Source organism: Canis lupus, chromosome 15 (genome assembly GCF_003254725.2).
Source record: "Canis lupus dingo isolate Sandy chromosome 15, ASM325472v2, whole genome shotgun sequence".
NCBI lineage: Eukaryota > Metazoa > Chordata > Mammalia > Carnivora > Canidae > Canis > Canis lupus.
The window spans coordinates 26,395,818-26,412,706 of record NC_064257.1 but is presented as its reverse complement, the minus strand read 5'-3'; the positions used below and the strand labels follow the sequence as shown (position 1 = coordinate 26,412,706).

At 39.5% G+C, this 16,889-nt stretch overlaps 1 pseudogene; it reads left to right on the top strand.

Annotated features, from left to right (window-relative positions):
* Positions 1-11,836: 11,836 nt before the first annotated feature.
* Positions 11,837-13,955, top strand: LOC112654534 (zinc finger protein 398-like; annotated as a pseudogene).
* Positions 13,956-16,889: the final 2,934 nt, after the last annotated feature.

Genomic DNA, 16,889 nt, shown 5'->3' with positions numbered 1-16,889 from the left:
ATCAATAAAGTATTTGCGGGCATCAAAACATGTTTTAGGATAATATTCTATTGGAGAAGTATACTGGAAATATGAGTTCAAGAGAAAATAATGTAAACGTTAAAAATGTTAAAAAGTAGACTTTTCATGCATTTAAAAATGTGTGATCATGGGAATAATGGGCACTAAGGAGGGCATTTGATGGGAAAAGCACTGAGTGTTATACTATATGTTGGCAAATTGAATTTAAATAAAAAAGTATAGGGATCCCTGGGTGGCGCAGCGGTTTGGCGCCTGCCTTTGGCCCAGGGCGCGATCCTGGAGACCCGGGATCGAATCCCACGTCAGGCTCCCAGTGCATGGAGCCTGCTTCTCCCTCTGCCTGTGTCTCTGCCTCTCTCTCTCTCTCTGTGACTATCATAAATAAATAAAAATTAAAAAAAAAAAATAAAATAAATAAAAAAGTATATAAAAAACATCTATGGTATTTGGTCCATTAAATTCACTTTTTAAAGTATTACAACTAACTTATATCAAAAAGTCAGTATTTACTACATGCAGCAATGACTTCCTTTGCTAGTATTTAGATTTATGAAATATTCTACGCAAAGTGTCTATGAGGAAATACATGCTTAAAAATTCCTTTAAGAAGTACTCACCTGAAAAAAGAGAAGCTGAGAACTCCTTCTTTAATAAATTTGGTATTATTCAACTAAATAGAATGGACTAAATTCTTAACATTTCCTCAGGATTTGGTATTTATTTGACTTAATTGGATTTCAGGAGTAATGTATAACCTGGAGGTTTGCAAATCCCATTTAAATTACTCTTTGGGTTTGTTTTTTAATGAAGGGTTTTGTCACGGGGGTAAAATCTTTTGCTTTTTAGACCTGAATTTGAATCTAATGTAATAATTATGGTAAGCTTTTCAGTGGAAGATTATTTATTGTCTTCCCAAACACAAAGCTGTGCTAGCTGGATTGCTGGTTTTTCTGCAAGTAATCTGCTCCTAGGCAGACTAAAAGAAGTAGTCAAAGAGAAGCTATATCTTTATTGCCAATCTTGCTCAATTCTGTGATTTTATTTAATGATAGGAAAAAAGGACTTTTGCATTAGGGTTTCTAGACCACTTTTATTTTTCTATATGAAATGCATTGGAAGCATTTGAGAGTTTAGAGACTGGCTCGGACAGCTGTTTCAGGCACTCAGTGTTAAGAAATCAGTGCTCAATAAAATAACAGGAATTGTTGCTAAGATTTAACTTGAAGAGTTAAGGGTCAATTTGTCCAAGGCAAATCTCTTACAGGCTGGCCTCCCAGAAAAGAGTTGAGCTCTTCCCAAGCTCCATGTTGAGGAGCAGTGGCCTGGTGCTTAAAGCAATCAATTTGGATTACTACAGGACGTGGATGCCAACACTCCCCTTTCATCCCGGACACGAGAAGAGACTTTCTTTTCCAACATCTAGCTTAAATGTCACACAGCCCAAATTTGAGGTCTCTCTCTACCAGAATCTGCCTTCTGATGTTGCTGGACCACACTGTTTAGTAGAGACCTGAATGTGCTTTTGCTCTTTTCCCTGAGCTTTTCTCCAATAAATGCTATTCCATCAGGCTCAATGTGTGTGACCCCCCTGGCTATGTGTCTTTTGTTCCCTCAACACCTATATTCAATTCATGTGCTGTAAATGCATATGCATGTGAGTGAAAGAGAAGACAATAGACCAATAAAAACATCCGAATTACAATGGTGATTATAATTCTTAATGTCTCAGCCTCAGAAAATGCATTTGTGAGATGCCACTTCATAGAGTTATTGAGAGGAATTAGTAAGATACCACTTGTAAATTCCTTACAAGAGTGCTCAGTGTTCATTCATTCATTTATTGATGTATTTATTCATTACTAACATTGGCTCAGTACCTATAATGAGCCAAGAAATTGTCCAAGTAAATACTAGCCATTATTGAGGCACCTGCATGGCTCAGTTGTTGGTTGATTCCAGCTCAGGTCTTGATCTCAGGGTCATGAGTTCAAGTCCAACGTTGGGGTCCACCCTGGGCGTGAAGCCTATTTAAAAAAAATACTAGCCATCGTTCTCAGTAAATACTAGTTTTTAATTCCTTAGCAGAGTTTTAAATATTACAGTTCTACTATTGAAGTTAATTTGTTACTTTTAAGGCTTGCCTGTGTGAAAATTAGCTATGGTTTTGTATTATTTATCATTTATTTAAATCTATTTAAGTATAACCTATGTGTGTGTACGTGTGTGCGTGTGTGTGCCAGTTAGTTTTAATATTTATTGTACTATATGGACAGTTGTCTAATTTTTTAAAATATTTTTTATTTATTCATTCATGAGAGACAGAGAGAGAGGCAGAGACACAGAGGGAGGAGCAGGCTTCATGCAGGGAAGCCGCTGTAGGACTCCATCCCAGGACTTGAGGATTATGCCCTGGGCCAAAGGCAGACGCTCAACTGCTGAGCCACCCAGGCACTCCAACAGTTGTCTAATATTGAAGGGCTTTAATTTACAACCTACATGCCAGACATCATTTGTATTTATTTGAAATATCATATATTTTCTTTATCTGTCTATCCATGGATATTTAGGTTATTTACATATCTTGGATATTCCAAATAATGCTGAAATGAACATGGGAGTGCAGATATCTCTGAGATCCTGATTTCACTTCCTTTGGATATATACCCAGAAGTAAGATTGTTGGATCATAGGTAGTTCTAATTTTTTTGAGAAAACTCCATGCTGTTTCCACAGCGGCTGTACTAACCGTAAGGGTTTTTTTTTTTTTTTCTTTTTGTTCTTTACAGCAAGAATGGGTATCAAATCAGCAATTCCTATTCCCTACAATTTCAAAAGAAAACAACGTTAATTCTACTGTCTATTAATTTGAGAAAAAGAATTAGTCTAAAATATTCTTTATTTGGATTCTAAAATGATTAGATGTATAGCAGTTGTGATTTACAGAGTTAAAGAGTACTCCACAAATTTATTTAATTACAGGAGTTCAACCAAAATGTACTAAATGTCTGCTCAGGCACTATCTTAGGTGCTGTGAATATAATTATTAGCATGGTTCTAACTTTGAAGAACTTCAACAGAAAAGCAAAAGCATAAACACCAAAATGTGATTCTGTGCAAACTTATCAAAGGCATAATAAAATGTAGAGAGCGAAAACACAAATGCAAAGAACTGAATTTAGAGAAACATGAGTTAATTCATCAGGCACATGGGACTTGAGAAGCACAGTTGTAGGAAGTGTCTCAGTCAGACTTTGTAGCATATGCAAAGATATGGAGACACGAAAGAGCATAAGAGGAACACAGGCAGGTTTGTGTGGCTCTTGCATAGATGTGAAGTAGGGTTTGCCAAGACTGGATGTTTTAGGGAAGGTGGGAAACATGAATAAGTGAAGATAGCTGGATGAAGACGATAACAAGTGGTGGAGGATGTGGCAAACTGGAAAGCATCTGAAGCATCCAAAAGGGGCAGACGATCAGCTCAAACACATGTGTTTGCCAGATGTGTCCTTTAAGCTACAAGTTAGAATCCTATGTGAAAGAGGTAGAGAGAGCAGTAGGGAGATTTCATCTGGGATGTATACAAATTTGAACTGTATCCTTTGGTCAGAGTTTCCCAGCCTCAGCACTATTGACTCTTTGGTCTGATAATTCTTTGCCACTGAGGGCTCTCTTGTGCATTCTAGAATGTTTAGCAGCCTCCTTGGCCTCTACCCATTAGATTCAAGTAACACTCCCTTCTTCCCCAGTGTGGCAACCAAAAATATCTCCAGACGTTGCCAAATGTTCCTTGGGAAGGAGAAATTGCTCCCCACTTGAGAACCACTGAGTTTCATAATCATGAAAGAGTTCCACGTAGCAGGGTTATAGGATGAGATTTAGTCTTTAGAGACAGAATTTTCGTGGCAGGACAAATAATATGATATGAAAAGTAGAGAGGATAGAGATAAAGTACAGGCTGATGGTCCAGAGTAGGAGCTATTGCCATAGCTTTTTTCATTGCTATGAATAAGGACAAGCCAAATAACAATGTAATCAAAGTAGATATGTAACATTCTCTAAAAGGCCAACCCACAGACATTTTGACTGTTACCTCATATTCTGAACACAAATATTATTGCCAAATATATAATATTATTAATCATGTTACAGTGCCTAACAAACAGCTCTGGCTTATGCATCTAATATTTTGCATATTGTCTATAGCTGTTGTTTTTATAGATACAACTATTCTCAGCATGGTATTTTCCATTCTCTGCTATTGTAAAAACAAAGGTTTACTTACATACAAAACAGAACACTGACATACATAGAATTGGTTCACACTTAGGATTATGGAAATCATAATGGAAGCAGAGATTATTGGTATCTTGGAACATTAATTTCTTTACACTTATTTATTTAATGAATATGTAAATCAACTATATTTCAGGCACGATGTCAGGTTTTAAGAATGCAACAATTAAAGATATTGATGTTCTTGCCCTTTTAAGCTTGGAGTCCAGTCGAATGATCAAATATTAATCAATTATATAACAAAGCTGAAATTATAACTATAGAAGATGTTATAAAAGAAAAAGTAGGACGGAATCTTTTAAAATAATTATACTGATCATATTAACTCAGCATTTTAAACTCATTTCAGTAAAATTGCCCAGAGTAACAGCTTTAGAACTATGGCTGTGGCAACAAGGATATACTCACACTTTGTGTGAAAAAATGCATTTAGACTATACCTTAACTGATTTATTGCTCCATAAACTTTTATTGTTCTATGTATTCTTATAAAACCAAATCTGATATACTTTCCATTTCATGAAATGAGTCATTCTATGTAAATGCAATCCACAAAACATTGGGAATTAATTAGCTAAACAGCTATAGACAGAGTAGAGATTTAATGCTGTTATATGGGAAGAATTTTACATAAAACAAGACCAAATCTTTTCCGTAACTAATAGTAACAGCATGATGCAATGTTCTGTATCTGACCAATTGTTTATTCTGTATCTAAACAATTGTTAATATTTATTGTCACATGGTAAGTCATTACTAATATTTGCTAAAAAATGGTTAAATGGATTAAACACATCTACTATGTATAAGGCCCTTTGAAAAGCATGATTCTGCTTTCAAGAATCTCAAAACTAATGAGTAGAAAGACAAAAATATTCACGCTAAAATGTATATTACTGCAAGTATGAGAAGAACAATTTAAATAACTTCCTAATGAATGCAAGTGCAGAGAAAGATGACTTCCTGTAGAAGGGGCGGATGATCCAAGAAGTTTTGAAAAAGTGTTAGCATTGGATCTTGTAGCATGAAAAGCATTTGAAAGGCAGGATTATAGGGAAAGGACATTATTGGCAAAATGGTAAAAATACAAAGTCAGGAAGATGATGTGGCTAAGCAATGAGGCACAGAATCACTGACATTTGGTGACCTTCAAAAGTGATGTCATCAGAGTCTTTAGGAGGACTCTGTGGCAGTGGCACTACAAATGGACAGCAATTGAGAAGTCACAATTCTAGTAGATAGGGCAAAGTATTTAAAAGTCTATGCCAGTAATTCTCTAACTTTCTAATCTTAAAACTGCTTTGTAATATTAAAAGTACAAGCATGTAAAGGAGTTTATTGTTGACAACAACAAAGAACTCTTATTTTTATAATTTTTATTTATCAACATTAAACATTGATTTCGAAATAATTCAATTAGGAATAGCTATGATGAACTCTGTAATGCAACATAAATAATATGTTTTATATAACATGACTATATTTTACCAAATAATAGTGAGTATTAGCATTATTTTACATCTTTGCAAATCTAATGCCTGCCTTCGTTGAAGACCCTGATTTTGCATATCTCTTTCTGCATTCAACCTACTGCCCTATGTTGCTCTTATTAAAGTATATGAAGAAAATCTAGCCTTATTCCCATATGTAGTTAAAAAGGGGAGACGTGTTTTAATATTCTTTTCAGATAATTGTGGACAATCTCCTTTGATACTAAACCAAACCTGACAAGTGGTAATTTCTTAGGTGTTAATGGCAATATGGAACTTGAAATTATATCAATAAATGCCTTGCATTGAAATCCATGGGTCTGTCTTATACGTTAAATGGATCATTCACTTTTGCATTATTTTGTAAACCCTTACATTAGTCTTTAAGAAATATGAATTCATTGATTTATGCAGATCTTATGAATTTTCCTAGTATCACCATTGACGTCTTCAGGAAGGTCCCCATATGCTGGGAAACTGTCAAGTTAATGGTGGTGGATGTAATTTTTGTAAAATCACAATTTTTGCTAGAAAGCTCACATTTTATCATTGGCAAGTACTATAATCTTGTTTCCCAGAAGTGACAGGCTCACTTTGATCGTTTTTGAGAAAATACCTGCCAAATACACATGCCTGAATAAGAATAGTTTGTCAGCTGTTCTTTTTTTTTCTTTTCTTTTCTTTTCTTTCTTTCTTTCTTTTTTTTTTTTTTTTTTTGTAAAAAGGGAGAGAGAGAGTGAGTGGTGGGGGAAGGGGGGAGGGGCAGAGGAAGAAAGAATCTCAAGCTGACTTCATGCCCAGCATGGAGCCCAACCTGGTCCTCAATTCCATGACCCTTAGACCATGACCTGAGCTGAAATCAAGAGTCAGACACTTAACTGAAAGAGCCACCCAGATACCCCTGTCAGTTCTTTCAAGTACAAATGTGTCACAGAAAAAGCTGCTAGTTCAGCTCACCACTTGAACAATCACAAAAGTGCTTCTCCTGGAGATAACAATTGTACTGTAGTATGAAGCATTAGGTAGAATTTTTAAAAAGTTGTGTTCTCAAAGGTTAATGTTTAATATAAATTACTATTTTTTACTGCTTCATCAATAGTATTCTTAAGTAAATCACCTTTAAAAAACTCTGTATGTGTGGTGCATTGTAAAAATTAGAACGACTACTGGAGTTTGGTGCCATTGCCTTGTTTCAACCTCGGGTGCCAGCAATTTTACCCACCATCAGTGAAATACCAACATGTGAAACAGAAAAGGCAAAAAAAAAAGTCTTAATAATTTTGAACTTGATGACTTCTTAAATATGTTTTAGGGACCCACCAAGGTCCACAGACTACACTAAATAAATAAATAAAATTATATGTTTTTCTCCTGTTAATGCTACCATGTCATGTAATACTTATATTGAATAAATTTGTATGATCATCTCCTATTAATTTGTCTTTGTCAGTTTAAGTTTTAGGCCCAGCCAGGGACCCTAAGAGAATGGAGGAGAATTTTTTTCCTCTCCTACAACACAATGCTACAAAGTTACAGCTGAATTCAAAACTTTGTACTTTTTGCTCAAGATATGAAGCATTATTATGACCAACTTAATAATTAGGAAAATATCAAGTTACAATTCTTTAAACAATGTGATACAACAATTTAAGATGGAGGAGAAAATTGGATTAAGTTTATTTTTAAAAATCTTAAGTATCATTCTAATACTTAGAGATTTAGCTATTGCTTAGTTGTAAATTTTTCCATTCCTTCATCTGACTGGGGGAAAATCATAATCATTCTTACTTTAAGTAACTTCAAATTCTATAATCTTTAACAAACTATATTGTTGTCAATACAATTAGAAACAATGTTTTTATACATATATAATTCTATCACTCCATGGCATGGAACTTTTCTTTTAATTTTGATTTTTTAAAATTCCCTGAACAATGAAAAAATTGAGAGTTTAGATTTTTACTTCAAAATAGTTTTATGCTTCTAAACTAGATGTCAGTGTGAAATTAACAAGCATAGATAAATTAGGATGCAGTTGATGCTGACAGTGATAGTAAATTAGTATTCTGGAATAAATCATTGTGTAAGGGTTTGACATTATTGTTATATGTAAAAAAATTTTGTGATTTAAGGCTTTTCTTAATTTTCATTAAAAATAGAGAATAGAGTAAAAAACAAAAAAAGGCCAGGTTTCAGTGGGTCTGTCTCTTCTACAAAATGAAAATTTCATTTTAGGATCCTTTTTAAAAAATAATTTTGGGTCCATTATATCTTAAGGACTCTATATTTTATTTATTTTTATTTTTTTAAATTTATTTATGATAGTCACAGAGAGAGAGAGAGAGAGAGAGAGGCAGAGACACAGGCAGAGGGAGAAGCAGGCTCCATGCACTGGGAGCCCGACGTGGGATTCGATCCTGGGTCTCCAGGATTGTGCCCTGGGCCAAAGGCAGGCGCCAAACCGCTGCACCACCCAGGGATCCCGGACTCTATATTTTAAAGAGTATTTTAATTGTATGCTGCTTTTTAATACACTATTTTATTTATTGTAAATACAGTCACATTCACAGACATTTGATGACCTAATATGTGCCAAGCACCTTGATAAAGAGATGGTGTCTTGTTAAAGGAAGTTTAAAGCAAAAAGGAGAAAGACAAATTAACTGGATTAAAATATACAATTATCTCTTACAAGATAGGTTTGTGTAGATTTATACACAGATTGTTCCATATTTACAGGCTATCATCTACAGAAATTTTAGATTTGATATTTAATTTCAAAATCTTAGCAGATAGGAGATATTATGGCATATATAATATTATATAGAATATTAAATATATATATATTTCTCCTTTCTTTTTCTTCTTTCTTTTCTTTTTTCTTTCTTTCCTTCTTTTTTTGGTTATAATGAACCTACATCATATGTACGATTTACTTAGAAAAAGGTTGGATTATGAGCCAGAACCAGTTTAGACATCAGTTAATTTCCTTACTAGTTTGGAGAAGATTACCTTTCAGTTTATTTCAATCAGTAAAATAGGAATACTAATATTCCCTCCTATCAAGAGAGCTATACAGAGAGACTTTGGCTATATCTACATTGTTTCAGCTATAAAATGAAATGAGGTGTGACAAAACACTTGGATATAATAGAGCTCTGTAGTTGTACATGGTTGTTCATCATTCTAGTCTCTGGACTTTTCTCTGTGTTTGAAATACATCATTATGCATTCTATATTTCCACAAAGATCAATATATAACAGTTCCCTAATTTATTAGACCATGGATTTCTTCATTCCTGGACTATCATGTGATAATAATATTCTGCAGTCTAAAATTTGGTAAACAGTACCATACCAAATCAATAAGAAATTAAAATAAAGATTGCTAAGCATTATTTTATGTCAAATTTAGGTTAGGTGTCCATACTTTGCAGTAGAGCTAATTGGTACATTTTGCTTTCTTCAGAACTATCAACAGCCTAGGATTGAGCACATGAAAAAAAAATTTTAAAGGAAAAAGGATAGTAAGTTTGTTATGATCTATTAGGTCAATTATCAAAAGAGACTTCAAAATCCCCTAAGAAATTTCAACACGTAATACGAATTTTTCTCCAGAATGTCCCTTCAATTGAAGCTTGAAAACTTTAAATAAAAAGCAGACTGAAGTAATTTAATTTTAATGGGTAGTTTGAATTTATCTCAAATGAGATGTTTGTAATGATAGACTTGGATTTGGCACACAAAAAGTTATTTTGTATGCCACGGACAAAGGAAGTTAGATGGCTAAACCCAATATCTATGGGATGGGAAAGTATACTCTTGCCACAAAAAAGTTACTGCTGGATGCATAGCAATTGGCAAGGATATTTAATCCTCTTACAGGAAAAGAGAACAAATAGTTAGAAATAATAATAGAAACCATGGTAATCCTCTCTGTTCTACACAAATATTTACTTACTTTCCATATGCAGAATTCACTTTTTCCTAAGGAAAACACCCCAATGTTTTATCCAATCATGGCATAAGGCCCCAAACCCAGGATCTCATGATACTCTTTATGTTAAATTAGATGGCTTCTCTTCCATCAGATATCACTCAACTGAAGTTAAAAAATAATAATTTTAAAAATAAATTTAAATTTAAATGATCTTTCTCCCACATATATAATACACATTGGGAAACAGGTACATAGTAAATGCAGTGTACACTCTAGTGTATAAAGGGGAAGCATGGAAGACACAGAGCAATTGCTGGTTAATAGTAATTCTGACATTCTCTGGGCAAGTGTGGTGAAAGCTCTCTACTCTGATGGTAAGGGGATGTTCCCAAATTAAGCCTCAATTCCATTCCTTGGGAGTAGTTTCTTCATGGTTTTTGGATTCCCCATCTGTAATATTTGTCTGGTTTCTTTCAGGCTGCTATAGCAACATAACTCAAACTGAGTGGCTCTTTATTTATTTATTGCTCACAGTTCTGGGGGCTGGGAAGTCAAAGATTAAGGTGTAAGAATAGTTGGTTTCTGGTGAGGGCTCCCTTCCTATTCATAGCCAGTGTTTTCTGCTAAATCCTCACATGGTAGAAAGGCTAGGGACCTCTCCGGAGCTTTCTTTTTTAAAAAATAAGAACACTAATCCTTTTTATGAGGGCTATGTCCTCACAACTTAGGGAACTTTTGAAGGCCCCAATTCCTAATATTACCTCCTAGGGATTTAGAATTTTAACTTAGGAATTTTGAGGGGACAAAAGTATTCAGACTGTAGCAAGGAATTTCCTTGGCCATATCTGGAAAAGGCATTGAAAAATACACTATTCCTGAAAGTTGCATCGCATATCAGTCGCTTCTTTGTCAATATTTGGAATCCCAAAAGTTTTTTTTTGTTTTGTTTTGTTTTGTTTTTTTTGTTTGTTTGTTTTTTAACTGTAATCCATGCTGTTGGCTCTTTGGGTAGTACAACTTTGAAATTATTTATTTATTTATTTATTGCTTGATGTACAAATATTCACATCCACCCAATTTATTTGAGAAGTATCTTTTTGTCTATACTGAATATAACAATAAATATCTCATCTTCCTTGATTGGATAAGGAGACCCAGGCCTCTAGACACCTCCCATGATCTGCTGGAAGTCTTCTCCACTATCACTGTGGATTTATTCTGCTGTTTACGAAAGTAGTAATTCTTTCTTACATTTTTGCTAAGCATCTTCTGACTTCTTTTCCTATAGGTTTCCAGACAATGGGAGGCATGACATTTTGGTTCCTCTGTTTCCTTCACACTTAAGGAGTCTACATTCCTCCTGTAAGGCCTATCATTTAAGATAAAGTTATGCTTCTGCAGCTATAAAATTAGTCTTAGACTATGATAGGGAAAAAGAGTTTGGTTCCAAGTTAGTTATAATACATAGAAACATCTAGGGCACAAAAAAGTCATGGTTGACATGATTGATTGACTGGTGGACTCCACATCAAATAAGATAAATGCTCAGAAGAAAGTTCAGATGTAAAATAAGGAAAAGTGAGAGGCCAAATATTTTAATAAGAATAAAGAGGGAGCTCTGTTGGAGTGAGAGAATGAGAGAGACTGGACTAGTAGACAATAGATGGTGGTGGTTAGAATAAAGATTTTGGAACTTGCACAATCAGCAATATTACACATGACCTGTATTCTGAAGAAAGAAAACAAGGATTTGGAGCTATATCTTAGGTGTTCCTATTTAACATTACTTAGAATATATTATATCTAAAGGATGATATTTCTTGCACATTTTCTCAAAACCATCCTTGACATGAACGTCATCTCCAAAATGTAAAAATGAGGATACAAAAAAATCACTTTATGGAACTCATATATAATGTCAGAGGTTAACATTAAAATTAGATTGTTATATGCCATGATAGAAAAGGGAAATAAGGGGGGTCGGGCTGCGTGGGGCTGCGCGGCGGCAGCGGCGACGACGCCAGCGACTCCGGAGACTCTGGGCGGGACAGCGCGGGGCCATGGCCCAGGCGACCCGGCTCCGGCCCGCAGCCTGCCAGGCGGTCTCCCAGCTGCTGGGGCCGCACAGACGCCCGAGAGAGGCCCTGCGCACGGGAGCCACGGAGCATGCCGCGGGACTGTCGGCTAGGAAGGGAGCCTTTGGTCACCCCAAGGAGAGCCGCTTCAGGGGGTCAGGGGCCCGAATGGGCAGTTGAGGAGTGCCTGGAATGAGAAGGAAGGGAAAAGAGGGAACAGTAGCCGTGAGACTTCCGAATGGGACTCCGAAGGCCTTACGTCGCTGCAGCCCCTTCCTCTTCGCACGCCCCCAGCAGCAAATGAGGCACACCTGCAGACTGTGGCCATCTCCCTGTGGACAGTGGTGGCAGCTGTGCAGGCTATCGAGAGGAAGGTGGAGGTCCACAGCCGGCGACTCTTGCACCTAGAAGGACAGACGGGGACAGCAGAGAAGAAGCTAGCCAGCTGTGAAAAGACGGTGGCTGACCTTGGGAACCAACTGGAGGGCAAGTGGGCTGTGCTGGGGACCCTGCTGCAGGAGTATGGGCTGCTGCAGAGGCGGCTGGAGAACTTGGAGGACCTGCTGAGGAACAGGAACTTCTGGATTCTGCAGCTGCCACCCGGCATTAGAGGAGATATCCCGAAGGTGCCTGTGACATTTGATGATATCTCCATCTACTTTTCCACTCCGGAGTGGGAAAAAACTGGAAGAATGGCAAAAAGAACTTTACAAGAATATCATGAAGGGCAACTACGAGTCTCTCATCTCCATGGATGATGCCATGAATCAACCTGATGTCTTATCTCCGATTCAGCCAGAAAGAGAACATACTACAGAGGACCAGGCAGGACCAGAGGAAAGTGAGATTCCCACAGACCCCAGTGAAGAGCCTGGCATTTCAACATCAGATATTCTGTCTTGGATCAAACAAGAGGAAGAGCCCCAGGCTGGGGCCCCACAGGAGACCAAGGACAGTGACATGCACGAGGGCACCTATGCTGATGAAGAACTTGTCCTCAAAGCTGAAAGCCTTGCCAGAGCCTCCTTGTGCCCAGAGCTTCCGGTCACCTTCTCTTCTCCACCACCAGCAGCAAAGGATACTTTTTCAGATGTGACTTTCAAAGGTCAGCCCTCTGCATCCATGGCACCTTTCGGGCGTCCGGCTGCCGACCTGGCTGAAGCCTCTGAGGGACAAGTGACTTTTACGCAGTTGGGTAGCTACCCCCTGCCACCTCCAGCTGGGGAGCAGGTCTTCTCATGCCACCACTGTGGCAAGAGCCTCAGCCAAGACATGCTGCTCACCCACCAGTGTAGCCACACGGGTGAGAACCCGTTACCCTGAGCCCAGTGCCCGAAACACCTCCCCCAGCAGGCCGACCTGGGCAGCAGCTCCCAGCCGCATGCTAGCGAGACGCCCCCCACCTGTCCACACTGCGCCAGGACTTTCACTCACCCGTCCAGACTCACCTACCACCTTCGGGTGCATAACAGCACCGAGCGCCCTTTCCCCTGCCCTGACTGCCCCAAGCGCTTCGCCGACCAGGCCCGGCTCAGCAGCCCCGGCGAGCTCACGCCAGCCAGCGTCCCATGCGCTGCGCCCGGTGCGGCCGGAGCTTCAGCCTGAAAATCAGCCTCCTGCTCCACCAGCGGGGGCACGCACAGGAGCGGCCCTTCTCCTGCCCGCAGTGCGGCACTGACTTCGAGGGCCACTCAGCTCCGATCCGCCACCAGACGATCCACACGGGCGAGCGGCCAACCCGTGCACTGACTGCAGCAAGAGCTTGGTGCGCAAGGAGCACCTGCTGAACCACCGGCGGCTGCACGCGGGCGAGCGGCCCTTCCGCTGCGCGCACTGCGGCGAGAGCTTCATCCGCAGGCACCACCTCATGCAGCACCAGCATCCACACGGGCGAGCGGCCCTACCCCTGCGCCTACTGTGGCAGAAGCTTCCGCTACAAACAGACGCTCAAGGACCACCTGCGCTCCGGCCACAGTGGAGGCTGCGGGGGTGACAGCAACCACTCCGGACCGCCAGCCGCCTGACCCGCCGGGGCCCCTCCTAACCGGGCTCGAAACCTCTGGCCTCGCTGTTAACACCGAAGGTCTAGAGGCCAATCAGTGGTATGGGGAAGGGAGCGGAGGGGGAGTTTTGTAAACCTCGCTCGTTAATGGTTATCTGTGCTCTCCGGGTATCTATGCCCGCGAGCCCCTCAACCCCCTGCAGCAGTCGCCGTGTGGCACGTCGATGAGTTTGGGATCTTATACCCTTGACTAGAGACACGCTGGAATTTGGGACCTTGGCAACATCACAGGCACACCGCATTTTGAAACCCAGAGAGACCTGGAAAGGAGCCCAGCATCCCAATCTTTACAAAAGTATTACCTAAGCAGAAGTTATATAAGAATGTTGCAGAGAGAGAGGTTGCAAAGCAAGATTTGGCCTCCGTCAATCCATCACAGGGTGATAAGTTGTTAATGATTGATGCTCTAAGTAGAGACAGGTGCATGGGAAGAGCCTCCAGAGTTTGAACTCCATCATGGGGCCTGGGGATGTTTAATTGAACCTCATTCATTCCTTGATGGTAAGAGGGTTGTTAGAAGAAAGCGCTGGAGCCTCAGGCCGTGGTACTGCTTCTCCCTGATAAGAGCTAAAGTCTGCTCATGTGTTCATATTCTGCCTCTCCCAAAATGATAACTCAAGACTGCCTTCCTAAGTTTCCTAGATTAATTCTAATACATTTTGTTTAATATTAGGGGAGCAAGAAATCTGACTTTAAAAGCTTCTTAAAGAGAACAGTTCTTTGAATAGTTTGATTTGAAGGATTCAAGCTCTTAATGGCATTTAAACCACTAGGAACATTTGCCCAGGTCCTGGCTAAAATAAAGTGGGAGCAGTGTTCTCAGCCCCAGCTTTAAAATCTAGAGAACCCAGAGAAATGACAGAACAGCCTAAAATTTGTTCCTGAACTATGTTTCTCAATAAGGAGTCATTCACGTCAAATTTTTCCTTATTTTCATTCAAGCCAATAGGCTGATTTTCCCATTCTTAGTGTCATATTCTTGACAGTCCTCAGCAGAAAAGACCATACCACTTTCCAGAAGTGTTATGGAGCTTCAGAAATTGCCAGTGGATCTCAGCTTTCGTTTCTTCAGTAGTGAGACAATGGTGCTTTAATGCAGCTTTCTTGAGCCATCAGCATGTATGTTCACCCCTCTGTCCCATTGGCAAGGGGCAGGTTGAGGAACTTTGTAGATCCCTGAGCATACAGACAAGGTCAGCCTCCTGCAGCTTGTTCTGCTTTTAGGAACCTTGGCTACCATGTGTCCTTTTCATTGGGGACATTCAGTCAAGGGAGAGCATCTGAGCATGGTCCTACTCCTCAGTGGCTTTGCAGTTGGACATAAGCCCCTTGCCCTTTACAGATTGCAGATTTTCATCTGCAAGATGAGGCTAGTGAAAGGAAAAAAGTGAGCCTCTAGAAATTCAAAACAAAACAAAATCATAAAACTTGTGATACATTTATTTTGCCATATCTCTGGCTTCTATCCAAGCAAAGCCAAATAAGATCCCCCAAATCAAAGCAGAGACATTCTTGTTGAAACTTGACTGAGCTCAATCTGTTTTACTCTTGCTGGGTGACTGAAGTGGGAGATAGAGATTGCCCTAAGTCTTGGGCAGTAGGGCTGTTTATTCCTACACTCTCTTCCCCCTGAATCTTTCCAAGATGCCTGGAAACAAGGTCTGCAAGTACTTAGAACACTTTCTTGATGAAATGATAAAGGAGAGCCCCATTTTTTCCTTATCACTTAACCCAGCCTAGCTTTACCTAAGCACACTAGGAAAATGTGTTACCCTACCTAGCTTTGCTCCTGGGAAAGCTCTGTTTGAACATGCTGCTCTTTAGGATGATTGCATTTATGGAACATCTGCCCTGTGACATTCACAATATCAGGGGTCATGGGAGACTTCAGAAATGTATGTAAGACCTAGTCTGCTGCCGTAATTTGTAGTCTGAAGGCGATGAAAAACCCAGTATAGAACAAACCAAGACAACAGATGAACAGAGAGAGCCCTGGCATATTGGGATTAAGAGCTTTCTAGCTAGAATCTAAACCCATACTATGGGTAAATGTGCGGGGTTCTGGGGCTCCCAAAGTCAAGGTTCCAGCTTCACCGCTGACTTGGTTGAAACTTAGTGTGAGACCTGGTTTACACCTTGGTCTCCTAATTAAAAAGGAGAAGAATCAAAATACTGTCTTTAGGTGGTGAGCTCCCTTTTCTGGTAGCATTTAAACATTTGCCAGGGGGTGCTTGAAAGGGATTCCTACATTAAGTGTGATGTTGGTCTAGATAACATCAGAAATTCTTTTTTTTACTCAAAGATTTAATGGGAACACAGAGCTTGTTAATGAAGGAGACCTGTGTGTTAAAATGCTGCAGATAGATCCCATGGTCCTCTCTGCAAGGAACTGTAGCCAGCAGGAGTCCAAACTTCAGCAAGAAGTGAACACGGTTCAAATACCAATGAGGCAAGAGCCATGAATCTGAGTGAAAGGTAACAGGCAGGGCCATGCCAGAGAGATGGAAGTAGGTGTTCTCCTAATCCTCAGGAGAACACACCAGGAGTTTTCAAGTGCATTCTGGTCTCCTTTCCCTCCACCTATCCTCTACAAGGTAGAACTCCAGGCCAGCTCTAGATTTTGTTTGCTTAAGATTCAAGAGTGGATCCATAAAATGCCCTCAGTGGAAAAGTTAAGTCCAATGGGAAGGTTTCAATGTGTGGAGAAACTTGGTCCATTGAGGGTTCCTGAGAGAAACTGTGCATTTAACTGCAGTTGAAGTACCTGAGGATTCGTTGTCATGACCAGACAAGACAGGAGAACCCAGAAATGTCCTCTTCATCAGTCTGCCTCCTGGGCTAAGACATCTGTCACACACAAATAAGCATATCTCCTCGGAGTAGATCGAGATATGGACTATAACCAGATTCACTCTTTGCTTACTAAGTTTTTCATTGTCACCATTAGATGAGCCTCTGTTTCAGCCACAGATGTGAAAATAAATGGAAGTTGATTGCTTGTCTAGACA